The 24,774-nt window shown below is 42.8% G+C and overlaps 1 protein-coding gene across 1 annotated transcript in view; it reads right to left on the reverse strand.

Annotated features, from left to right (window-relative positions):
* LOC135560315 (glutamate receptor ionotropic, NMDA 2A-like) overlaps nt 1-24,774 on the reverse strand; it is a 124,644-nt gene that overhangs the window by 29,724 nt on the left and 70,146 nt on the right. The gene's annotated exons all lie outside the window — the stretch shown is intronic.

A 24,774-nucleotide genomic window follows, 5' to 3' on the forward strand; every position in this document is an offset into this window, starting at 1 on the left:
CACACTCCCCCTCTCTCCCTGGCCTGTCTCTCCCTGTCTGGTATAGGTACCCCACCACACTCCCCCTCTCTCCCTGGCCTGTCTCTCCCTGTCTGGTATAGGTAACCCACCACACTCCCCCTCTCTCCCTGGCCTGTCTCTCCCTGTCTGTTATAGGTACCCCCACCACACTCCCCTCTCTCCTGTCTGGGTACAGGTACCCCTACCACACTCCCCCTCTCTCCCTGGCCTGTCTCTCCCTGTCTGTTATAGGTACCCCCACCACACTCCCCCTCTCTCCCTGGCCTGTCTCTCCCTGTCTGTTATAGGTACCCCCACCACACTCCCCCCTCTCTCCCTGGCCTGTCTCTCCCTGTCTGGTATAGGTACCCCCACTACACTCCCCCTCTCTCCTGGCCTGTCTCTCCCTGTCTGGTATAGGTACCCCCACTACACTCCCCCTCTCTCCCTGGCCTGTCTCTCCCCTGTCTGTTATAGGTACCCCCACCACACTCCCCCTCTCTCCCCCTGGCCTGTCTCTCCCTGTCTGTTATAGGTACCCCCACCACACTCCCCCTCTCTCCCTGGCCTGTCTCTCCTTGTCTGGTATAGGTACCCCCACTACACTCCCCCTCTCTTCCTGGCCTGTCTCTCCCTCTCTGGTATAGGTACCCCCACCACACTCCCCCTCTCTCCCTGGCCTGTCTCTCCCTGTCTGTTATAGGTACCCCCACCACACTCCCCCTCTCTCCCTGGCCTGTCTCTCCCTGTCTGGTATAGGTACCCCCACCACACTCCCCACTCTCTCCCTGGCCTGTCTCTCCCTGTCTGGTATAGGTACCCCCACCACACTCCCCCTCTCTCCCTGGCCTGTCTCTCCTGTCTGGTATAGGTAACCCACCACACTCCCCCTCTCCCTGGCCTGTCTCTCCCTGTCTGTTATAGGTACCCCCACCACACTCGCCCTCTCTCCCTGTCTGGTACAGGTACCCCTACCACACTCCCCCTCTCTCCCTGGCCTGTCTCTCCCTGTCTGTTATAGGTACCCCCACCACACTCCCCCTCTCTCCTGTCTGTTATAGGTACCCCCACCACACTCCCCTCTCCCCTGTCTGGTACAGCTACCCCTACCACACTCCCCCTCTCTCCCTGTCTGGTACAGGTACCCCCACCACACTCCCCTCTCTCCCTGTCTGGTACAGGTACCCCCACCACACTCCCCACTCTCACCCTGGCCTGTCTCTCCCTGTCTGGTATAGGTACCCCCACCACACTCCCCACTCTCTTCCTGGCCTGTCTCTCCCTGTCTGGTATAGGTACCCCCACTACACTCCCCCTCTCTCCCTGGCCTGTCTCTCCCTTTCTGTTATAGGTACCCCCACCACACTCCCCCCTCTCTCCCTGGTCTGTCTCTCCCTGTCTGGTACAGGTACCCCCACCACACTCCCCCCTCTCTCCCTGGCCTGTCTCTCTCTGTCTGCTTGTTTTGTTGACGATGAACTTGCTTGTTTACCCAACCGTGGGACAGTCTATGTTTGTTCCCACACTCGGGACTCTGACTTTCTACTGGTTACACGGACTTTGTATTCATGTTACCTGATGCAATTGCTGTACAATATGATCTTGTTTTCTGCACGTTAACACTAGAAGCGTATTACCTAAAATGGATCAATTGAAAGTGTGGGTTCACAGCTCCAGTCCAGATGTATTGGTCATTACTGAGACGTGGTTAAAAGAAAGAGTGTTATGAATACTGATGTTAACCTTTCTGGTTATAAACTTTTTCGGCAAGACAGATCACCTTCAGTGCTTGGTTGTCTCCACCAAGTCTGTCCCCAAACAATTTGATTTGCTGGTTTTACGCATTCAACTTTCACCAGCCTTTGATGACTGTTGCTGGGTGTTATCGTCCACCATCAGCACCAGCCTGTACCCTAAATGCCCTCTCTTGACCCCTTACACTGCGTCTGAATTTGTCCTGCTAGGTGACCAAAACTGGGACATGCTTAAACCACCTGACCAAGTCCTAAAACAATGGGACTCCCTAAATCTTTCTCAGATTATTACCAATCCCACAAGGTATGACTACAAACGCACAGAAAAGGCTACTCTCCTCGATGTTATCCTCACAAATAATCCTGCTAGGTATCAGTCTGGTGTTTTCTGTAATGACCTTCGTGATAACTGTTTTATAGTCTGTGTTTGTACTGGCTGCTCAGTGAGACGACCTGTCCTGACTTGTCATAGACGCTAAAAAACGAATGAGCAAGCTGTCCTTAATGACCTGGCCTCTGTAAACTGGTATAGAATCAGCTTGATCCCCTCTTCTGTCGAAGACGCTTGGACCTTCTTTTTTGATATGTTTAGTGGTATTGTTAACAAACACGTTCCCATAAAGAACATGAGAATTAAAAACAGGTTCAGCCGCTGCTTGTCACCAAGGGAGTACCCCAAGGCTCAATCCTAGGCCCCACGCTACTCTCAATTTCTGTCAGATTTACTCCACCTCAAGAATTCCATTTGGTAAATCGCTCGGCACACGCATACTCAGGCTGACTGGCTATCATTCAGGCAAATTAGAAATAAGTGAGCTCAGGCTAACCGTAAGGCTAAGGTTACTTACTTTAAGGAGCAGTTCTCTCTCTGTGGGTCTAACCCCAAGAAGTTCTGGAAAACGGTTAAAGACCTGGAGAATAAACCCTCCTTCTCACAGCTGCCCATGTCCCTTAATGTTGATGATGTGGTTGTTACTGACAAGAAGCACATGGCTGAGCTCTTTAAATCACCACTTCATTAAGTCAGGATTCCTATTTGACTCAGCCATGCTTCCTTGCCCGTCCAACATTTCCTCACCTCCCATCCCTTCTACTGTGACTATCCCTGATGCTCCTCCCTCTTTTTCTCCTGCCCCGCTACAAAGTTTCTCCCTGCAGGCAGTCACTGAGTCCGAGGTGCTAAAGGAGCTCCTGAAACTTGACCCCAAAAAACATCTGTGTCAGATGGTTTAGACCCTTTCTTCTTTAAGGTTGCTGCCCCTATCATCACCAAGCCTCTCTCTGACCTTTTAACCTGTCTCTCCTTTCTGGGGAGGTTCCCATTGCTTGGAAGGCAGCCATGGTTAATCTTTTATTTAAAGGGGGAGATCAAGGTGATCCTAACTGTTATAGGCCTATTTCTATGTTTCCCTGTTTATCAAAAGTGTTGGAAAAACTTGTCAATAATCACCTGAGTAACTTTCTTGATGTCTACAGTATTCTCTCTGGTATGTAATCTGGTTTCTGCTCAGGTTGTGGATGTGTCTCTGCAACCTTAAAGGTTCTAAATGATGTCACCATTGACATGGATGTGTCACTGCAACCTTAAAGGTTGTAAATGATGTCACCATTGACATGGATGTGTCACTGCAACCTTAAAGGTTGTAAATGATGTCACCATTGACATGGATGTGTCACTGCAACCTTTAAGGTCCTTGCCTTTGATTCTAAGCAATGTTGTACTGTTATTTTTATTGACTTGGCCAATGCTTTTGACACGGTAGACCATTCCCTTCTTGTGTGCCAGCTAAGGAGTATTGGTGTCTCTGAAGGATGTTTGGTCTGGTTTGCTAACTACCTCTCTCAAAGAGCGCGGTGTATAAGGTCAGAACATCTGCTGTGTCAGCCACTGCCTGTCACCAAGGGAGTACCCCAAGGCTCAATCCTAACCCCCACACGCTTCTCAACTTACTTCAACAACATAGCTCAGGCATTAGGAAGCTCTCATCCATCCATTTATATGCAGATGATACAGTCTTATACTCAGCGGGCCCCTCCTCGGAATTTGTGTTAAACGCTCTACAACAAAGCTTTCTTAGTGTCCAACAACCTTTCTCTACCCTTAACCTTGTTCTGAACAGCTCAAAAACAAAGGTCATGTGGTTTGGTTAAAAGAATGCCCCTCTCCCAACCGGTGTGATTACTACCTCTGAGGGTTTAGAACTTGAGGTAGTCACCTCATACAATTACTTGGGAGTATGGCTAGACACTGTCCATCTCTCAGCACATATCAAAACTGCAGGCTAAGGTTACATCTAGACTTGGTTTCCTCTCTTTACCCCAGCTGCCAAACTGTGATTCAGATGACCATCCTATCTACGCTAGACTACGGAGACGTAATTTATAGATCGGCAGGTAAGGGTGCTCTCGAGCGGCTAGATGTTCTTTACCATGCGGCCATCAGGTTTGCCGTCAATGCTCCTTATAGGACACATCACTGCTCTCTATACCACATGCAACACCCATTCAGCCAGTCACATTCTGTTAAATGTCCCCAAACCACACACATCCCTGGGTCGCTCCTCTTTTCGGTTCGCTGCAGCTAGCGACTGGAATGAGCTGCAACAAACACTCACACTGGACAGTTTTATCTCAATCTCTTCATTCAAAGACTCCATCACGGACACTCTTACTGACAGTTGTGGCTGCTTTGTGTGATGTATTGTTGTCTCTACCTTCTTGCCCTTTGTGCTGTTGTCTGTAGCACAATAATGTTTGTACCATGTTTTGTGCTGCTACCATGTTGAGTTGATACCATGTTGTTGTCATGTTGTGTTGCTTACCATGTTGTTGTCATGTTGTGTTGCTACCATGTTGTTGTCATGTTGTGTTGCTTACCATGTTGTTGTCATGTTGAGTTGCTACCATGTTGTTGTCATGTTGTGTTGCTACCATGTTGTTGTCATGTTGTGTTGATACCATGTTGTTGTCATGTTGTGTTGCTACCATGTTGTTGTAATGTTGTGTTGCTACCATGTTGTTGTCATGTTGTGTTGATACCATGTTGTTGTCATGTTATGTTGATACCATGCTGTTGTTATGTGGTGTTGCTACCATGTTGTTGTTATGTGGTGTTGCTGCCATGTTGTTATTAGGTTGTGTTGCTACCATGTTGTTATTAGGTTGTGTTGCTACAATGTTGCTACCATGTTGTTGTTATGTGGTGTGCTACCATGTTGTTATGTGGGGTTGCAACCATGTTGTTGTCATGTGGTGTTACTACCATGTTGTTGTCATGTGGTGTTGCTACCATGTTGTTGTCATGTGGTGTTGCTACCATGTTGTTGTCATGATCTGTTGCTACCATGCTGTTGTCATGTGGTGTTGCTACCATGTTGTTTTTACGTGGTGTTGCTACCATGTTGTTGTCATGTGGTTCTGCTACCATGTTGCGTTGCTACCATGTTGTTGTCATGTTATGTTGATACCATGTTGTTGTCATGTTGTGTTGACACCATGTTGTTGTCATGTTATGTTGATACCATGTTGTTGTCATGTTATGTTGATACCATGTTGTTGTCATGTTGAGTTGCTACCATGTTGTTGTCATGTTGAGTTGCTACCATGTTGTTGTCATGTTGAGTTGCTACCATGTTGTTGTCATGTTGTGTTGCTACCATGTTGTTGTCATGTTGTGTTGCTACCATGTTGTTGTCATGTTGTGTTGATACCATGTTGTTGTCATGTTATGTTGATACCATGTTGTTGTCATGTTGTGTTGATACCATGTTGTTGTCATGTTGTGTTGATACCATGCTGTTTTCTTTTCATGTGTTGCTACCATGCTATGTTGTTGCCTAAGGTAACTCTTAATGTAGTGTTATGGTCTCTCTCTTGTCGTGATGTGTTGTATCCTATATATATAGGATAAGATATATATAAATATATATATAATTAATCCCAGCCTTTACTGCAGGAGGCCGTCACTGTAAATAAGAATTTGTTCTTAACTGACTTGCCCAGTTAAATAAAGGTAACACACATATACAAATAAAATACACAGGATAGCATTTAACATACAGCTAACCAAACTAGCCTAGTGTAGCCTAGCGAATAGCCTGTAGCCTGAGGGTAGTCCATGGCCTCCCACCGCTAACACAGTCTAGCCTAGTGTAGCCTAGCGAATAGCCTGTAGCCTGAGGGTAGTCCATGGCCTCCCACCGCTAACACAGACTAGCCTAGTGTAGCCTAGCGAATAGCCTGTAGCCTGAGGGAAGTCCATGGCCTTCCACCGCTAACACAGACTAGCCTAGTGTAGCCTAGCGAATAGCCTGTAGCCTGAGGGTAGTCCATGGCCTCCCACCGCTAACACAGACTAGCCTAGTGTAGCCTAGCGAATAGCCTGTAGCCTGAGGGTAGTTCATGGCCTACCATCGCTAACCAAACTAGCCTACTGTAGCCTAGCGAATAGCCTGTAGCCTGAGGGTAGTCCATGGCCTCCCACCGCTAACACAGACTAGCCTAGTGTAGTCAGTACTACTATCAGTTCTTATTCTATGGGTTGGTGTGTAACGTAGCCTAGCCTAGCGTAGCGTCAGTACTACTATTAGTTCTTATTCTATGGGTTGGTGTGTAACGTAGCCTATTCTAGCCTAGCGTCAGTACTACTATCAGTTCTTATTCTATGGGTTGGTGTGTAACGTAGCCTAGCCTAGCATAGAGTCAATGCGCGTCTCAGTGTGTCTTAGGGCTGAAAAGTTATCACAGCAGCTGTTTAGAGCAGATTACAGACAGCACCCCTTCACTAGCTATCCAGACTGAAGGGCCTGTCAGGACTCTGACAGACAGACGTGGAGCAACGAGCTCGTTCTCACACTCCACTAATCCTGCCAGATATACGGCCCTCTTCTCCTCCTTCTGATGGTGAGAGAGGGTTTGACACCACATGCCCTTATCTCTGGCACGGTGTGTGTGTGTGCGTGCGTGTGTGTGTGTGTGTGTGTGTGTGTGTGTGTGCGTACGTACGTGCGCGCGTGTGTGTGTGTGTGTGTGTGTTATTAGTAACCAACCCCATCCAATGAAACGCTGACTGACTAACTGCTGGTTCCTTCTGGACAAAGCAACAACAATGAGACATAATGATCAGAATATCAACATAAAGGAAACAGCTCAGTAGAATAGAATAAACATTTTAGCATAAGTGTGTGTGCGTGTGAGTGCGTGTGAGTGCGTGCGTGCGTGCGTGCGTGTGCGTGTGTGTGTGTGTGTGTGTGCGTGCGTGCGTGCGTGCGTGCGTGCGTGCGTGCGTGTGTGTGTGTGTGTGTGTGTGTGTGTGTGTGTGTGTGTGTGTGTGTGTGTGTGTGTGTGGGGCAGGTTTGAAGTCTATGATAAGTCGGTGCATCAGAGAGAATGAGGCTCTAATTTGACTCCTTCCACCCACACTAGAATATATATTACACAGCTCTGTCTCACTCTCTATCTCCTCTCTATCTCCTCTCTCTACCTCCTCTCTCTCTCTACCTCTCTCTCTATCTCTCTCTCTCTCTCTCCACCTCCTTTCTGTCTCTCCATCTCTCTCTGTTTCTCCCTCTCTCTAAGTCCTCTGTTTCCCTTCCTACCCCATTCTCTCTCTCTCTCTCTCTCTCTCTCTCTCTCTCTCTCTCTCTCTCTCTCTCTCCTCTCGCTCTCATCTGTGACTGAATTTAAAACAGGGCAAGAACCGAACAAGACCAAATCACTCCCATCCACTCCTCTCTCCTCCCTATCCCCGCTGTCTCTCCTCTTCCCTCTGTCTCTCCTCTTCCCATCGTCTCCCCTGCCCCCTCTCCCTCTTTTGACAAATCAAAGAATTGTGAGTTTGATATTTATAGCAGAAATGCCTTTGGGGAAAATATCCCATTCCCTCCCTCCCTCTCCCTATCTCTCTCTCCTCTCTCCTTCTGTCTTTCTCCCTTCTTCTCCCCCTCTCTCATTCCACTGTCTCTCTCCCTCTCCCTCCCTCTCTCTCCTTCTCTCTCTTTCTTTCTCTTTCTCTCATTCTGTCTATCGTTCCCATTACATTGACATTGACTCCACGAAACCGTAGCAACACTGGAACTCACCACACACACACACAATCTGCATTGAAGTCACACTTTGAAGCTACTGACAATACTGCTGCTAGTGAACAGTAGAGGCCGAACAGCTACTGACAATACTGCTGCTAGTCAACAGTAGAGGCCGAACAGCTACTGACAATACTGCTGCTAGTCAACAGTAGAGGCTGAACAGCTACTGACAATACTGCTGCTAGTCAACAGTAGAGGCCGAACAGCTACTGACAATACTGCTGCTAGTCAACAGTAGAGGCCGAACAGCTACTGACAATACTGCTGCTAGTCAACAGTAGAGGCCGAACAGCTACTGACAACACTGCTGCTAGTCAACAGTAGAGGCCGAACAGCTACTGACAATACTGCTGCTAGTCAACAGTAGAGGCCGAACAGCTACTGACAATACTGCTGCTAGTGAACAGTAGAGGCCGAACAGCTACTGACAATACTGCTGCTAGTCAACAGTAGAGGCCGAACAGCTACTGACAATACTACTGCTAGTCAACAGTAGAGGCCGAACAGCTACTGACAATACTGCTGCTAGTCAACAGTAGAGGCCGAACAGCTACTGACAATACTGCTGCTAGTCAACAGTAGAGGCCGAACAGCTACTGACAATACTGCTGCTAGTCAACAGTAGAGGCCGAACAGCTACTGACAATACTGCTGCTAGTCAACAGTAGAGGCCGAACAGCTACTGACAATACTGAGAGGAAAGAGAGAGACAGGTGAGAGAGGAGGGAGACAGGGGAGAGAGGAGGGAGACAGAGGGGGAGATAAACAGGGAAGGGGGAATAAACGAGAGAAGGGAGAGAGGTGGGAGAACAGATTGTGTGATGGAGAGAGAGAGGAAAGATGGCTAAGAGGTTTCATGTATTATAGATCAGCCTTAGTCAGGTACCATCCTATTAATACCATACAGACCTGCCCATCTCTGGAAAACACAGAGAGAGAGAGAGAGAGAGAGACAGAGAGAGAGAGAGAGAGAGAGAGATACAGAGAGAGAGAGATACAGAGAGAGAGAGAGACACAGAGAGAGATACAGAGAGAGAGACACAGAGAGACACAGACATACAGACAGACAGACAGACAGACAGACAGACAGACAGACAGACAGACAGACAGACAGACAGACAGACAGACAGACAGTGATAGACAGATGTAGCCTGTCTACAGTATTAGAGTCAGACTAGGATTTCCTCCCCTGTCTCTTTTCTTTCTGTTTTTCTCCCTCCCTCTATCTTCTCCTTCATCTCTTCCCTCTCTCTACTCCCTTTCTCTTCTCCTTCATCTCTTCCCTCTCTCCACTCCCTCTGTCTTCTCCTTCATCTCTTCCCTCTCTCTACTCCCTTTCTCTTCTCCTTCATCTCTTCCCTCTCTCCACTCCCTTTCTCCCTCTGTCTTCTCCTTCATCTCTTCCCTCTCTCTACTCCCTTTCTCTTCTCCTTCATCTCTTCCCTCTCTCCACTCCCCTTCTCCCTCTGTCTTCTCCTTCATCTCTTCCCTCTCTCTACTCCCTTTCTCTTCTCCTTCATATCTTCCCTCTCTCTACTCCCTTTCTCCCTCTGTCTTCTCCTTCATCTATTCCCTCTCTCTACTCCCTTTCTCTCTCTGTCTTCTCCTTCATCTCTTCCCTCTCTCCACTCCCTTTCTCCCTCTGTCTTCTCCTTCATCTCTTCCCTCTCTCCACTCCCTTTCTCCCTGTTTTCTCCTTCATCTCTTCCTTCTCTCTAATCCCTTTCTCTTCTCCTTCATCTCTTCCCTCTATCCACTCCCTTTCTCTTCTCCTTCATCTCTTCCCTCTCTCTACTCCCTCTGTCTTCTCCTTCATCTCTTCCCTCTATCCACTCCCTTTCTCTTCTCCTTCATCTCTTCCCTCTCTCTACTCCCTTTCTCCCCTCGCCTTCATCTCTTCCCTCTCTCTACTCCATTTCTCTTCTCCTTCATCTCTTCCCTTTCTCCACTCCCTTTCTCCCTCTGTCTTCTCCTTCATCTCTTCCCCCTCTCTCTTCCCTTTCTCTTCTCCTTAATCTCCCTCTCTCCACTCCCTCTGTCTTCTCCTTCATCTCTTCCCTCTCTCCACTCCCTTTCTCTTCTCCTTCATCTCTTCCCTCTCTCCACTCCCTCGGTCTTCTCCTTCATCTCTTCCATCTCTCCACTCCCTTTCTCCCTCTGATCCTTTTTGTTCCAATGACAGTCACCATTCCACCGTTTCCATGGCAAATCAATGGCCAGTCTTCACTTAAGTGAATAACGCCCACAAAGCCGGTGTTTGGAGGATATATTGGTCGTTAGGTCACTTTTATACAACGGGCCACCAACATATTCAAATAATGATTGACGGATTTTCATTTTTTCTTTTTAAACGTTATTTTGATGAATTTATATCTATTTCGTCCTTCCACAAGACAAGAGTCCCAGAAAGAAATCTATGGTTGCTACCCAAGAGAAATCTATGGTTGCTACCCAAGAGAAATCTATGGTTGCTACCCAAGAGAAATCTATGGTTGCTACCCAAGAGAAATCTATGGTTGCTACCCAAGAGAAATCTATGGTTGCTACCCAAGCCAGCTGGTCGTTGGTTGTAAATGTTCCATTGCCATACTGGCTGGCAACGGTTGTGTCCCTCGCCAGCTAACGAGCCAACTATGTCTAACTTACAGTCCCGTCAAACAGTGCAGAGAGAATAACAACAGCAGCTGCATTGGTTTAAGCTGTTTTCTAGTGGCATTGATTTGGATACATTCATAACAATGATGGGTTGGTGTGTAACGTAGCCTAGCCTAGCCTAGCGTCAGTACTACTATTAGTTCTTATTCTATGGGTTGGTGTGTAACGTAGCCTAGCCTAGCGTCAGTACTACTATTAGTTCTTATTCTATGGGTTGGTGTGTAACGTAGCCTAGCCTAGCGTCAGTACTACTATTAGTTCTTATTCTATGGGTTGGTGTGTAACGTAGCCTAGCCTAGCATCAGTTCTACTATTAGTTCTTATTCTATGGGTTGGTGTGTAACGTAGCCTAGCCTAGCGTCAGTACTACTATTAGTTCTTATTCTATGGGTTGGTGTGTAACGTAGCCTAGCCTAGCATCAGTTCTACTATTAGTTCTTATTCTATGGGTTGGTGTGTAACGTAGCCTAGCCTAGCATCAGTTCTACTATTAGTTTTTATTCTATGGGTTGGTGTGTAACGTAGCCTAGCCTAGTCTAGCGTCAGTTCTACTATTAGTTCTTATTCTATGGGTTGGTGTGTAACGTAGCCTAGCCTAGCGTCAGTACTACTATTAGTTCTTATTCTATGGGTTGGTGTGTAACGTAGCCTAGCCTAGCGTCAGTACTACTATTAGTTCTTATTCTATGGGTTGGTGTGTAACGTAGCCTAGCCTAGCATCAGTTCTACTATTAGTTCTTATTCTATGGGTTGGTGTGTAACGTAGCCTAGCCTAGCATCAGTACTACTATTAGTTCTTATTCTATGGGTTGGTGTGTAACGTAGCCTAGCCTAGCATCAGTTCTACTATTAGTTCTTATTCTATGGGTTGGTGTGTAACGTAGCCTAGCCTAGCATCAGTTCTACTATTAGTTTTTATTCTATGGGTTGGTGTGTAACGTAGCCTAGCCTAGTCTAGCGTCAGTTCTACTATTAGTTCTTATTCTATGGGTTGGTGTGTAACGTAGCCTAGCCTAGCGTCAGTACTACTATTGGTTCTTATTCTATGGGTTGGTGTGTAACGTAGCCTAGCCTAGCGTCAGTTCTACTATTAGTTCTTATTCTATGGGTTGGTGTGTAACGTAGCCTAGCCTAGCATCAGTTCTACTATTAGTTTTTATTCTATGGGTTGGTGTGTAACATAGCCTAGCCTAGCCTAGCATCAGTTCTACTATTAGTTCTTATTCTATGGGTTGGTGTGTAACGTAGCCTAGCCTAGCATCAGTTCTACTATTAGTTCTTATTCTATGGGATTTCACCTGAGCGTAGAAGATGAGCTCTCTCGTTAGGATATGTTTTTCAGAGGAGCTAGCCTTGTTCGGAGGAGCTAGCCTTGTTCGGAGGAGCTAGCCTTGTTCAGAGGAGCTAGCCTTGTTCAGAGGAGCTAGCCTTATTCGGAGGAGCTAGCCTTGTTCAGAGGAGCTAGCCTTATTCGGAGGAGCTAGCCTTGTTCAGAGGAGCTAGCCTTGTTCGGAGGAGCTAGCCTTGTTCAGAGGAGCTAGCCTTGTTCGGAGGAGCTAGCCTTGTTCAGAGGAGCTAGCCAACGACACAAGAAACACAATCCCTTCAAAGTGAAGCTGGAAACACTGCAAACTAGCTGCATACCTTTTCTCATTTGACATTTCTTTGTATATTTCCATAAATATTATGCCAGCTGATTCATGATTTTCGACTGGCCGAGAAACGCTGCCTGCCTCTCTCTCTCTCATCCCGACTCCCGACCTCTACACATTTATTACTACGGGACAGTTGGAGAAAATTGAAACAGTGTTGTAAATGTCGTAGAGACAGACAGCAAAGGTTGATATAAATCTCCGCTGTTGAAAACTAAATGTTAGTCTAAAAGAAATGTGAGATAATGTCTAGATGCTTTTTATAGTGGATATCAAGTTTATAAATTGCCTGGCTGGGCTGACGAGACAGTGGATGGCGCAGTGAGATGGAACAGAGTAAATAGGCATTTCAACGTCATAGATTTAGCCGGTGGTAACTTGTGGAATAGACACCGGCTGGAATGCGCTTTTAACCAATCAGCATTCAGGATTAGACCCGCCAGTCGTATAAACAGTCACAAAACATTTAATCTATGACGGAAGGCCGTGCGGGCATGTGTGAGTGTTTGTGTTTGAGAGAGAAAGAGAGAGAGAGAGAGAGCTCTAACACATTTTTCAAAAGTGAATCCAATCTGTCAGCAGTTGGATCTATTGCACCCATTGTTGAGATGGTTTTTCCAGTTTACATGGTTTCGGTACCGGTGGTCTCATTAATCATTCATCTCCCCTACCCTGGCAGTCTTAGGTACCGGTAGTCTCATTAATCATTCATCTCCCTTACCCTGGCAGTCTTAGGTACCGGTAGTCTCATTAATCATTCATCTCCCTTACCCTGGCAGTCTTAGGTACCGGTAGTCTCATTAATCATTAATCTCCCCTACCCTGGCAGTCTTAGGTACCGGTAGTCTCATTAATCATTAATCATTAATCTCCCCTACCCTGGCAGTCTTAGGTACCGGTAGTCTCATTAATCATTAATCTCCCCTACCCTGGCAGTCTTAGGTACCGGTAGTCTCATTAATCATTAATCTCCCCTACCCTGGCAGTCTTAGGTACCGGTAGTCTCATTAATCATTAATCTCCCCTACCCTGGCAGTCTTAGGTACCGGTAGTCTCATTAATCATTAATCATTAATCTCCCCTACCCTGGCAGTCTTAGGTACCGGTAGTCTCATTAATCATTAATCTCATTAATCTCCCCTACCCTGGCAGTCTTAGGTACCGGTAGTCTCATTAATCATTAATCTCCCCTACCCTGGCAGTCTTAGGTACCGGTAGTCTCATTCATCATTAATCATTAATCTCCCCTACCCTGGCAGTCTTAGGTACCGGTAGTCTCATTAATCATTAATCATTAATCTCCCCTACCCTGGCAGTCTTAGATACCGGTAGTCTCATTAATCTCATTAATCTCCCCTACCCTGGCAGTCTTTCTGAATACAGGTTTTTGGGTGATTCAAACACACATCACTTTGCGAGCCAGCACAATGTGACTTGCAGGCCTGATGTGGCCTGTAAACCAGGCGTTTCAGTAGTTAGGGTATGACTAGGCCCTTCCCCAAAAAGGCCTTATGTATTGATAGGGTATATAGGGTATATAGGGGCAGATAGGGTATATAGGGTATATAGAGACAGATAGGGTATATAGGGACAGATAGGGTATATAGGGGCAGATAGGGTATATAGGGACAGATAGGGTATATAGGGTATATAGGGACAAATAGGGTATATAGGGTATATAGGGACAGATAGGGTATATAGGGTATATAGGGACAGATAGGGTATATAGAGTATATAGGGACAGATAGGGTATATAGGGTATATAGGGACAAATAGGGTATATAGGGTATATAGGGACAGATAGGGTATATAGAGTATATAGGGACAGATAGGGTATATAGGGTATATAGGGACAAATACGGTATATAGGGTATATAGGGACAGATAGGGTATATAGGGTATATAGGGACAGATAGGGTATATAGAGTATATAGGGACAGATAGGGTATATAGGGTATATAGGGTATATAGAGACAGATAGGGTATATAGGGTATATAGGGACATATAGGGTATATAGGGTATATAGGGACAAATAGGGTATATAGGGTATATAGGGACAGATAGGGTATATAGGTTATATAGGGACAGATAGGGTATATAGAGTATATAGGGACAGATAGGGTATATAGGGTATATAGGGTATATAGAGACAGATAGGGTATATAGGGACAGATAGGGTATATAGGGCATATAGGGACAGATAGGGTATATAGAGTATATAGGGACAGAAAGGGTATATAGGGTATATAGGGTATATAGAGACATATAGGGTACATAGGGACAGATAGGGTATATAGGGCATATAGGGACGGATAGGGTATATAGAGTATATAGGGACAGATAGGGTATATAGGGTATATAGGGACAGATAGGGTATATAGGGTATATAGGGTATATAGGGACAGATAGGGTATATAGGGTATATATGGACAGATAGGGTATATAGGGTATATAGGGTATATAGGGACATATAGGGTATATAGGGACAGATAGGGTATATAGGGTATATAGGGACAGATAGGGTGTATAGGGTATATAGGGACAGATAGGGTATATAGAGTATATAGGGTATATAGAGACAGATAGGGTATATAGAGACAGATAGGGTATATAGGGACAGATAGGGTATATAGAGTATATAGGGACAGATAGGGTATATAGGGTATATAGTGACAGATATGGTATGTAGGGTATATAGAGACAGATAGGGTATATAGGGTATATAGGGACAGATAGGGTATATAGAGACAGATAGGGTATATAGGGTATATACGGACAGATAGGGTATATAGAGACAGATAGGGTATATAGGGACAGATAGGGTATATAGTGACATATAGGGACAGATAGGGTATATAGGGACAGATAGGGTATATAGGGTATATAGAGACAGATAGGGTATATAGGGACAGATAGGGTATATAGGGTATATAGGGACAGATAGGGTATATAGAGACAGATAGGGACATAGAGACAGATAGGGTATATAGAGACAGATAGGGTATATAGGGACATATAGGGTATATAGAGACATATATGGTATATAGAGACAGATAGGGTATATAGGGACAGATAGGGTATATAGGGACAGATAGGGTATATAGAGACAGATAGGGTATATAGGGACATATAGGGTATATAGAGACAGATGTGGTATATAGAGACAGATAGGGTATATAGAGACAGATAGGGTATATAGGGTATATAGGGACAGATAGGGTATATAGGGTATATAGGGACAGATAGGGTATATAGGGTATATAGGGACAGATAGGGTATATAGGGTATATAGGGACAAATAGGGTATATAGGGACATATAAGGTATATAGGGACAGATAGGGTAAATAGGGTATATAGGGACAGATAGGGTGTATAGGGTATATAGGGAAAGATAGGGTATATAGAGTATATAGGGTATATAGAGACAGATAGGGTATATAGGGACAGATAGGGTATATAGGGTATATAGGGACAGATAGGGTATATAGAGTATATAGAGACAGATAGGGTATATAGAGACAGATAGGGTATATAGAGACAGATAGGGTATATAGGGACATATAGGGTATATAGAGACATATATGGTATATAGAGACAGATAGGGTATATAGGGACAGATAGGGTATATAGGGACAGATAGGGTATATAGGGTATATAGGGACAGATAGGGTATATAGAGTATATAGAGACAGATAGGGTATATAGAGACAGATAGGGTATATAGAGACAGATAGGGTATATAGGGACATATAGGGTATATAGAGACATATATGGTATATAGAGACAGATAGGGTATATAGGGACAGATAGGGTATATAGGGACAGATAGGGTATATAGAGACAGATAGGGTATATAGGGACATATAGGGTATATAGAGACAGATGTGGTATATAGAGACAGATAGGGTATATAGAGACAGATAGGGTATATAGGGTATATAGGGACAGATAGGGTATATAGGGTATATAGGGACAGATAGGGTATATAGGGTATATAGGGACAGATAGGGTATATAGGGTATATAGGGACAAATAGGGTATATAGGGACATATAAGGTATATAGGGACAGATAGGGTAAATAGGGTATATAGGGACAGATAGGGTGTATAGGGTATATAGGGAAAGATAGGGTATATAGAGTATATAGGGTATATAGAGACAGATAGGGTATATAGGGACATATAGGGTATATAGTGACATATAGGGACAGATAGGGTATATAGGGACAGATAGGGTATATAGGGTATATAGAGACAGATAGGGTATATAGGGACAGATAGGGTATATAGGGTATATAGGGACAGATAGGGTATATAGAGTATATAGAGACAGATAGGGTATATAGAGACAGATAGGGTATATAGAGACAGTTAGGGTATATAGGGACATATAGGGTATATAGAGACATATATGGTATATAGAGACAGATAGGGTATATAGGGACAGATAGGGTATATAGGGACAGATAGGGTATATAGAGACAGATAGGGTATATAGGGACATATAGGGTATATAGAGACAGATGTGGTATGTAGAGACAGATAGGGTATATAGAGACAGATAGGGTATATAGGGTATATAGGGACAGATAGGGTATATAGGGTATATAGGGACAGATAGGGTATATAGGGTATATAGGGACAGATAGGGTATATAGGGTATATAGGGTATATAGGGACAAATAGGGTATATAGGGACATATAAGGTATATAGGGACAGATAGGGTATATAGGGTATATAGGGACAGATAGGGTGTATAGGGTATATAGGGAAAGATAGGGTATATAGAGTATATAGGGTATATAGAGACAGATAGGGTATATAGGGACAGATAGGGTATATAGGGCATATAGGGACAGATAGGGTATATAGAGTATATAGAGACAGATAGGGTATATAGAGACAGATTGGGTATATAGAGACAGATAGGGTATATAGGGACATATAGGGTATATAGAGACATATATGGTATATAGAGACAGATAGGGTATATAGGGACAGATAGGGTATATAGGGACATATAGGGTATATAGAGACAGATAGGGTATATAGGGACATATAGGGTATATAGAGACAGATGTGGTATATAGAGACAGATAGGGTATATAGAGACAGATAGGGTATATAGGGTATATAGGGACAGATAGGGTATATAGGGTATATAGGGACAGATAGGGTATATAGGGTATATAGGGACAGATAGGGTATATAGGGTATATAGGGTATATAGGGTATATAGGGACAAATAGGGTATATAGGGACATATAAGGTATATAGGGACAGATAGGGTAAATAGGGTATATAGGGACAGATAGGGTGTATAGGGTATATAGGGAAAGATAGGGTATATAGAGTATATAGGGTATATAGAGACAGATAGGGTATATAGGGACATATAGGGTATATAGAGACAGATAGGGTATATAGGGACATATAGGGTATATAGAGACAGATGTGGTATATAGAGACAGATAGGGTATATAGAGACAGATAGGGTATATAGGGTATATAGGGACAGATAGGGTATATAGGGTATATAGGGACAGATAGGGTATATAGGGTATATAGGGACAGATAGGGTATATAGGGTATATAGGGACAGATAGGGTATATAGGGTATATAGGGACAAATAGGGTATATAGGGACATATAAGGTATATAGGGACAGATAGGGTATATAGGGGCAGATAGGGTATATAGGGACAGATAGGGTATATAGGGTATATAGGGACAAATAGGGTATATAGGGTATATAGGGACAGATAGGGTATATAGGGTATATAGGGACAGATAGGGTATATAGAGTATATAGGGACAGATAGGGTATATAGGGTATATAGGGACAAATAGGGTATATAGGGTATATAGGGACAGATAGGGTATATAGGGTATATAGGGACATATAGGGTATATAGAGTATATAGGGACAGATAGGGTATATAGGGTATATAGGGTATATAGAGACAGATAGGGTATATAGGGTATATAGGGACATATAGGGTATATAGGGTATATAGGGACAAATAGGGTATATAGGGTATATAGGGACAGATAGGGTATATAGGTTATATAGGGACAGATAGGGTATATAGAGTATATAGGGACAGATAGGGTATATAGGGTATATAGGGTATATAGAGACAGATAGGGTATATAGGGACAGATAGGGTATATAGGGCATATAGGGACAGATAGGGTATATAGGGTATATAGGGACAGAAAGGGTATATAGGGTATATAGGGTATATAGAGACAGATATAGGGTACATAGGGACAGATAGGGTATATAGGGCATATAGGGACGGATAGGGTATATAGAGTATATAGGGACAGATAGGGTATATAGGGTATATAGAGACAGATAGGGTATATAGGGTATATAGGGACATATAGGGTATATAGGGTATATAGGGTATATAGGGACAGATAGGGTATATAGGGTATATAGGGACAGATAGGGTATATAGGGTATATAGGGACAGATAGGGTATATAGGGTATATAGGGACAGATAGGGTATATAGGGTATATAGGGACAGATAGGGTATATAGGGTACATAGGGTATATAGGGTATATAGGGACAAATAGGGTATATAGGGACATATAGGGACAGATAGGGTAAATAGGGTATATAGGGACAGATAGGGTATATAGGGTATATAGGGACAGATAGGGTATATAGGGTATATATATAGGACAGATAGGGTATATAGGGACATATAGGGTATATAGAGACAGATAGGGTATATAGGGACATATAGGGTATATAGAGACAGATAGGTATATAGGGTATATAGGGACAGATAGGGTATATAGGGTATATAGGGACAGATAGGGTATATAGGGTATATAGGGACAGATAGGGTATATAGGGTATATAGGGACAGATAGGGTATATAGGGTATATAGGGACAGATAGGGTATATAGGGTATATAGGGACAAATAGGGTATATAGGGACATATAAGGGTATAGGGACAGATAGGTATATAGGGACAGGGTATATAGGGACAGATAGGTATATAGGGTATATAGGGACAAATAGGGTATATAGGGTATATAGGGACAGATAGGGTATATAGGGTATATAGGGGGTATATAGAGTATATAGGGACAGATAGGGTATATAGGGTATATAGGGACAAATAGGGTATATAGGGTATATAGGGACAGATAGGGTATATAGGGTATATAGGGACAGATAGGGTATATAGAGTATATAGGGACAGATAGGGTATATAGGGTATATAGGGACAAATAGGGTATATAGGGTATATAGGGACAGATAGGGTATATAGGGTATATAGGGACATATAGGGTATATAGGTATATAGGGACAGATAGGGTATATAGGGGGTATATAGAGACAGATAGGGTATATAGGGTATATAGGGACAAATAGGGTATATAGGGTATATAGGGACAGATAGGGTATATAGGTTATATAGGGACAGATAGGGTATATAGGGTATATAGGGACAGATATATAGGGTATATAGGGTATATAGAGACAGATAGGGTATATAGGGACAGATAGGGTATATAGGGCATATAGGGACAGATAGGGTATATAGGTATATAGGGACAGAAAGGGTATATAGGGTATATAGGGTATATAGAGACAGATAGGGTACATAGGGACAGATAGGGTATATATGGCATATAGGGACGGATAGGGTATATAGAGTATATAGGGACAGATAGGGTATATAGGGTATATAGAGACAGATAGGGTATATAGGGTATATAGGGACATATAGGGTATATAGGGTATATAGGGTATATAGGGACAGATAGGGTATATAGGGTATATAGGGACAGATAGGGTATATAGGGTATATAGGGACAGATAGGGTATATAGGGTATATAGGGTATATAGGGTATATAGGGACATATAGGGTATATAGGGACAGATAGGGTATATAGGGTATATAGGGACAGATAGGGTGTATAGGGTATATAGGGACAGATAGGGTATATAGACATATAGGGTATATAGAGACAGATAGGGTATATAGAGACAGATAGGGTATATAGGGACAGATAGGGTATATAGAGTATATAGGGACAGATAGGGTATATAGGGTATATAGTGACAGATATGGTATGTAGGGTATATAGAGACAGATAGGGTATATAGGGTATATAGGGACAGATAGGGTATATAGAGACAGATAGGGTATATAGGGTATATACGGACAGATAGGGTATATAGAGACAGATAGGGTATATAGGGACAGATAGGGTATATAGTGACATATAGGGACAGATAGGGTATATAGGGACAGATAGGGTATAGAGGGTATATAGGGACAGATAGCGTATATAGAGACAGATAGCGTACATAGGGACAGATCGGGTATATAGGGACAGATAGGGACAGATAGGGTATATAGAGACAGATAGGGTATATAGGGACAGATAGGGTATATAGGGTATATAGGGGCAGATAGGGTATATAGGGACAGATAGGGTATATAGAGACAGATAGGGTATATAGGGACAGATAGGGTATATAGGGCATATAGGGACAGATAGGGTATATAGAGTATATAGGGACAGATAGGGTATATAGGGTATATAGAGACAGATAGGGTATATAGGGACAGATAGGGTATATAGGGTATATAGGGACAGATAGGGTATATAGAGTATATAGAGACAGATAGGGTATATAGAGACAGATAGGGTATATAGAGACAGATAGGGTATATAGGGACATATAGGGTATATAGAGACATATATGGTATATAGAGACAGATAGGGTATATAGGGACAGATAGGGTATATAGGGACAGATAGGGTATATAGAGACAGATAGGGTATATAGGGACATATAGGGTATATAGAGACAGATGTGGTATATAGAGACAGATAGGGTATATAGAGACAGATAGGGTATATAGGGTATATAGGGACAGATAGGGTATATAGGGTATATAGGGACAGATAGGGTATATAGGGTATATAGGGACAGATAGGGTATATAGGGTATATAGGGTATATAGGGACAAATAGGGTATATAGGGACATATAAGGTATATAGGGACAGATAGGGTATATAGGGTATATAGGGACAGATAGGGTGTATAGGGTATATAGGGAAAGATAGGGTATATAGAGTATATAGGGTATATAGAGACAGATAGGGTATATAGGGACAGATAGGGTATATAGGGCATATAGGGACAGATAGGGTATATAGGGTATATAGGGACAAATAGGGTATATAGGGTATATAGGGACAGATAGGGTATATAGGGTATATAGGGACATATAGGGTATATAGAGTATATAGGGAGAGATAGGGTATATAGGGTATATAGGGTATATAGAGACAGATAGGGTATATAGGGTATATAGGGACATATAGGGTATATAGGGTATATAGGGACAAATAGGGTATATAGAGACAGATAGGGTATATAGGGTATATACGGACAGATAGGGTATATAGAGACAGATAGGGTATATAGGGTATATACGGACAGATAGGGTATATAGAGACAGATAGGGTATATAGGGACAGATAGGGTATATAGGGTATATAGGGACATATAGGGTATATAGGGTATATAGGGACAGATAGGGTATATAGAGACAGATAGGGTATATAGGGTATATACGGACAGATAGGGTATATAGAGACAGATAGGGTATATAGGGACAGATAGGGTATATAGTGACATATAGGGACAGATAGGGTATATAGGGACAGATAGGGTATAGAGGGTATATAGGGACAGATAGCGTATATAGAGACAGATAGCGTATATAGGGACAGATCGGGTATATAGGGACAGATAGGGACAGATAGGGTATATAGAGACAGATAGGGTATATAGGGACAGATAGGGTAGGGTATATAGGGGCAGATAGGGTATATAGGGACAGATAGGGTATATAGGACAGATAGGGTATATAGGGACAGATAGGGTATATAGGGCATATAGGGACAGATAGGGTATATAGAGTATATAGGGACAGATAGGGTATATAGGGTATATAGAGACAGATAGGGTATATAGGGACAGATAGGGTATATAGGGTATATAGGGACAGATAGGGTATATAGAGTATATAGAGACAGATAGGGTATATAGAGACAGATAGGGTATATAGAGACAGATAGGGTATATAGGGACATATAGGGTATATAGAGACATATATATGGTATATAGAGACAGATAGGGTATATAGAGACATATATGGTATATAGAGACAGATAGGGTATATAGGGACAGATAGGGTATATAGGGACATATAGGGTATATAGAGACAGATGTGGTATATAGAGACAGATAGGGTATATAGAGACAGATAGGGTATATAGGGTATATAGGGACAGATAGGGTATATAGGGTATATAGGGACAGATAGGGTATATAGGGTATATAGGGACAGATAGGGTATATAGATAGGGTATATAGGGTATATAGGGACAAATAGGGTATATAGGGACATATAAGGTATATAGGGACAGATAGGGTATATAGGGTATATAGGGACAGATAGGGTGTATAGGGTATATAGGGAAAGATAGGGTATATAGAGTATATAGGGACATATAGAGACAGATAGGGTATATAGGGACAGATAGGGTATATAGGGCATATAGGGACAGATAGGGTATATAGGGTATATAGGGACAAATAGGGTATATAGGGTATATAGGGACAGATAGGGTATATAGGGTATATAGGGACATATAGGGTATATATAGTATATAGGGACAGATAGGGTATATAGGGTATATAGGACAGATATATAGGACATATAGGGTATATAGGGTATATAGGGACAAGGGTATATAGGGTATATAGGGACAAATAGGGTATATAGGGTATATAGGGACAGATAGGGTATATAGGTTATATAGGGACAGATAGGGTATATAGAGTATATAGGGACAGATAGGGTATATAGGGTATATAGGGTATATAGAGACAGATAGGGTATATAGGGACAGATAGGGTATATAGGGTATATAGGGACAAATAGGGTATATAGGGTATATAGGGACAGATAGGGTATATAGGGTATATAGGGACATATAGGGTATATAGAGTATATAGGGACAGATAGGGTATATAGGGTATATAGGGTATATAGAGACAGATAGGGTATATAGGGTATATAGGGACATATAGGGTATATAGGGTATATAGGGACAAATAGGGTATATAGGGTATATAGGGACAGATAGGGTATATAGGTTATATAGGGACAGATAGGGTATATAGAGTATATAGGGACAGATAGGGTATATAGGGTATATAGGGTATATAGAGACAGATAGGGTATATAGGGACAGATAGGGTATATAGGGCATATAGGGACAGATAGGGTATATAGAGTATATAGGGACAGAAAGGGTATATAGGGTATATAGGGTATATAGAGACAGATAGGGTACATAGGGACAGATAGGGTATATAGGGCATATAGGGACGGATAGGGTATATAGAGTATATAGGGACAGATAGGGTATATAGGGTATATAGAGACAGATAGGGTATATAGGGTATATAGGGACATATAGGGTATATAGGGTATATAGGGTATATAGGGTATATAGGGACAGATAGGGTATATAGGGACAGATAGGGTATATAGGGTATATAGGGACAGATAGGGTATATAGGGTATATAGGGTATATAGGGTATATAGGGACATATAGGGTATATAGGGACAGATAGGGTATATAGGGTATATAGGGACAGATAGGGTGTATAGGGTATATAGGGACAGATAGGGTATATAGAGTATATAGGGTATATAGAGACAGATAGGGTATATAGAGACAGATAGGGTATATAGGGACAGATAGGGTATATAGAGTATATAGGGACAGATAGGGTATATAGGGTATATAGTGACAGATATGGTATGTAGGGTATATAGAGACAGATAGGGTATATAGGGTATATAGGGACAGATAGGGTATATAGAGACAGATAGGGTATATAGGGTATATACGGACAGATAGGGTATATAGAGACAGATAGGGTATATAGGGACAGATAGGGTATATAGTGACATATAGGGACAGATAGGGTATATAGGGACAGATAGGGTATAGAGGGTATATAGGGACAGATAGCGTATATAGAGACAGATAGCGTACATAGGGACAGATCGGGTATATAGGGACAGATAGGGACAGATAGGGTATATAGAGACAGATAGGGTATATAGGGACAGATAGGGTATATAGGGTATATAGGGGCAGATAGGGTATATAGGGACAGATAGGGTATATAGAGACAGATAGGGTATATAGGGACAGATAGGGTATATAGGGCATATAGGGACAGATAGGGTATATAGAGTATATAGGGACAGATAGGGTATATAGGGTATATAGAGACAGATAGGGTATATAGGGACAGATAGGGTATATAGGGTATATAGGGACAGATAGGGTATATAGAGTATATAGAGACAGATAGGGTATATAGAGACAGATAGGGTATATAGAGACAGATAGGGTATATAGGGACATATAGGGTATATAGAGACATATATGGTATATAGAGACAGATAGGGTATATAGGGACAGATAGGGTATATAGGGACAGATAGGGTATATAGAGACAGATAGGGTATATAGGGACAGATAG

This window comes from Oncorhynchus nerka, linkage group LG15 (assembly GCF_034236695.1).
Source record: "Oncorhynchus nerka isolate Pitt River linkage group LG15, Oner_Uvic_2.0, whole genome shotgun sequence".
NCBI classification, from domain to species: Eukaryota; Metazoa; Chordata; class Actinopteri; order Salmoniformes; family Salmonidae; genus Oncorhynchus; species Oncorhynchus nerka.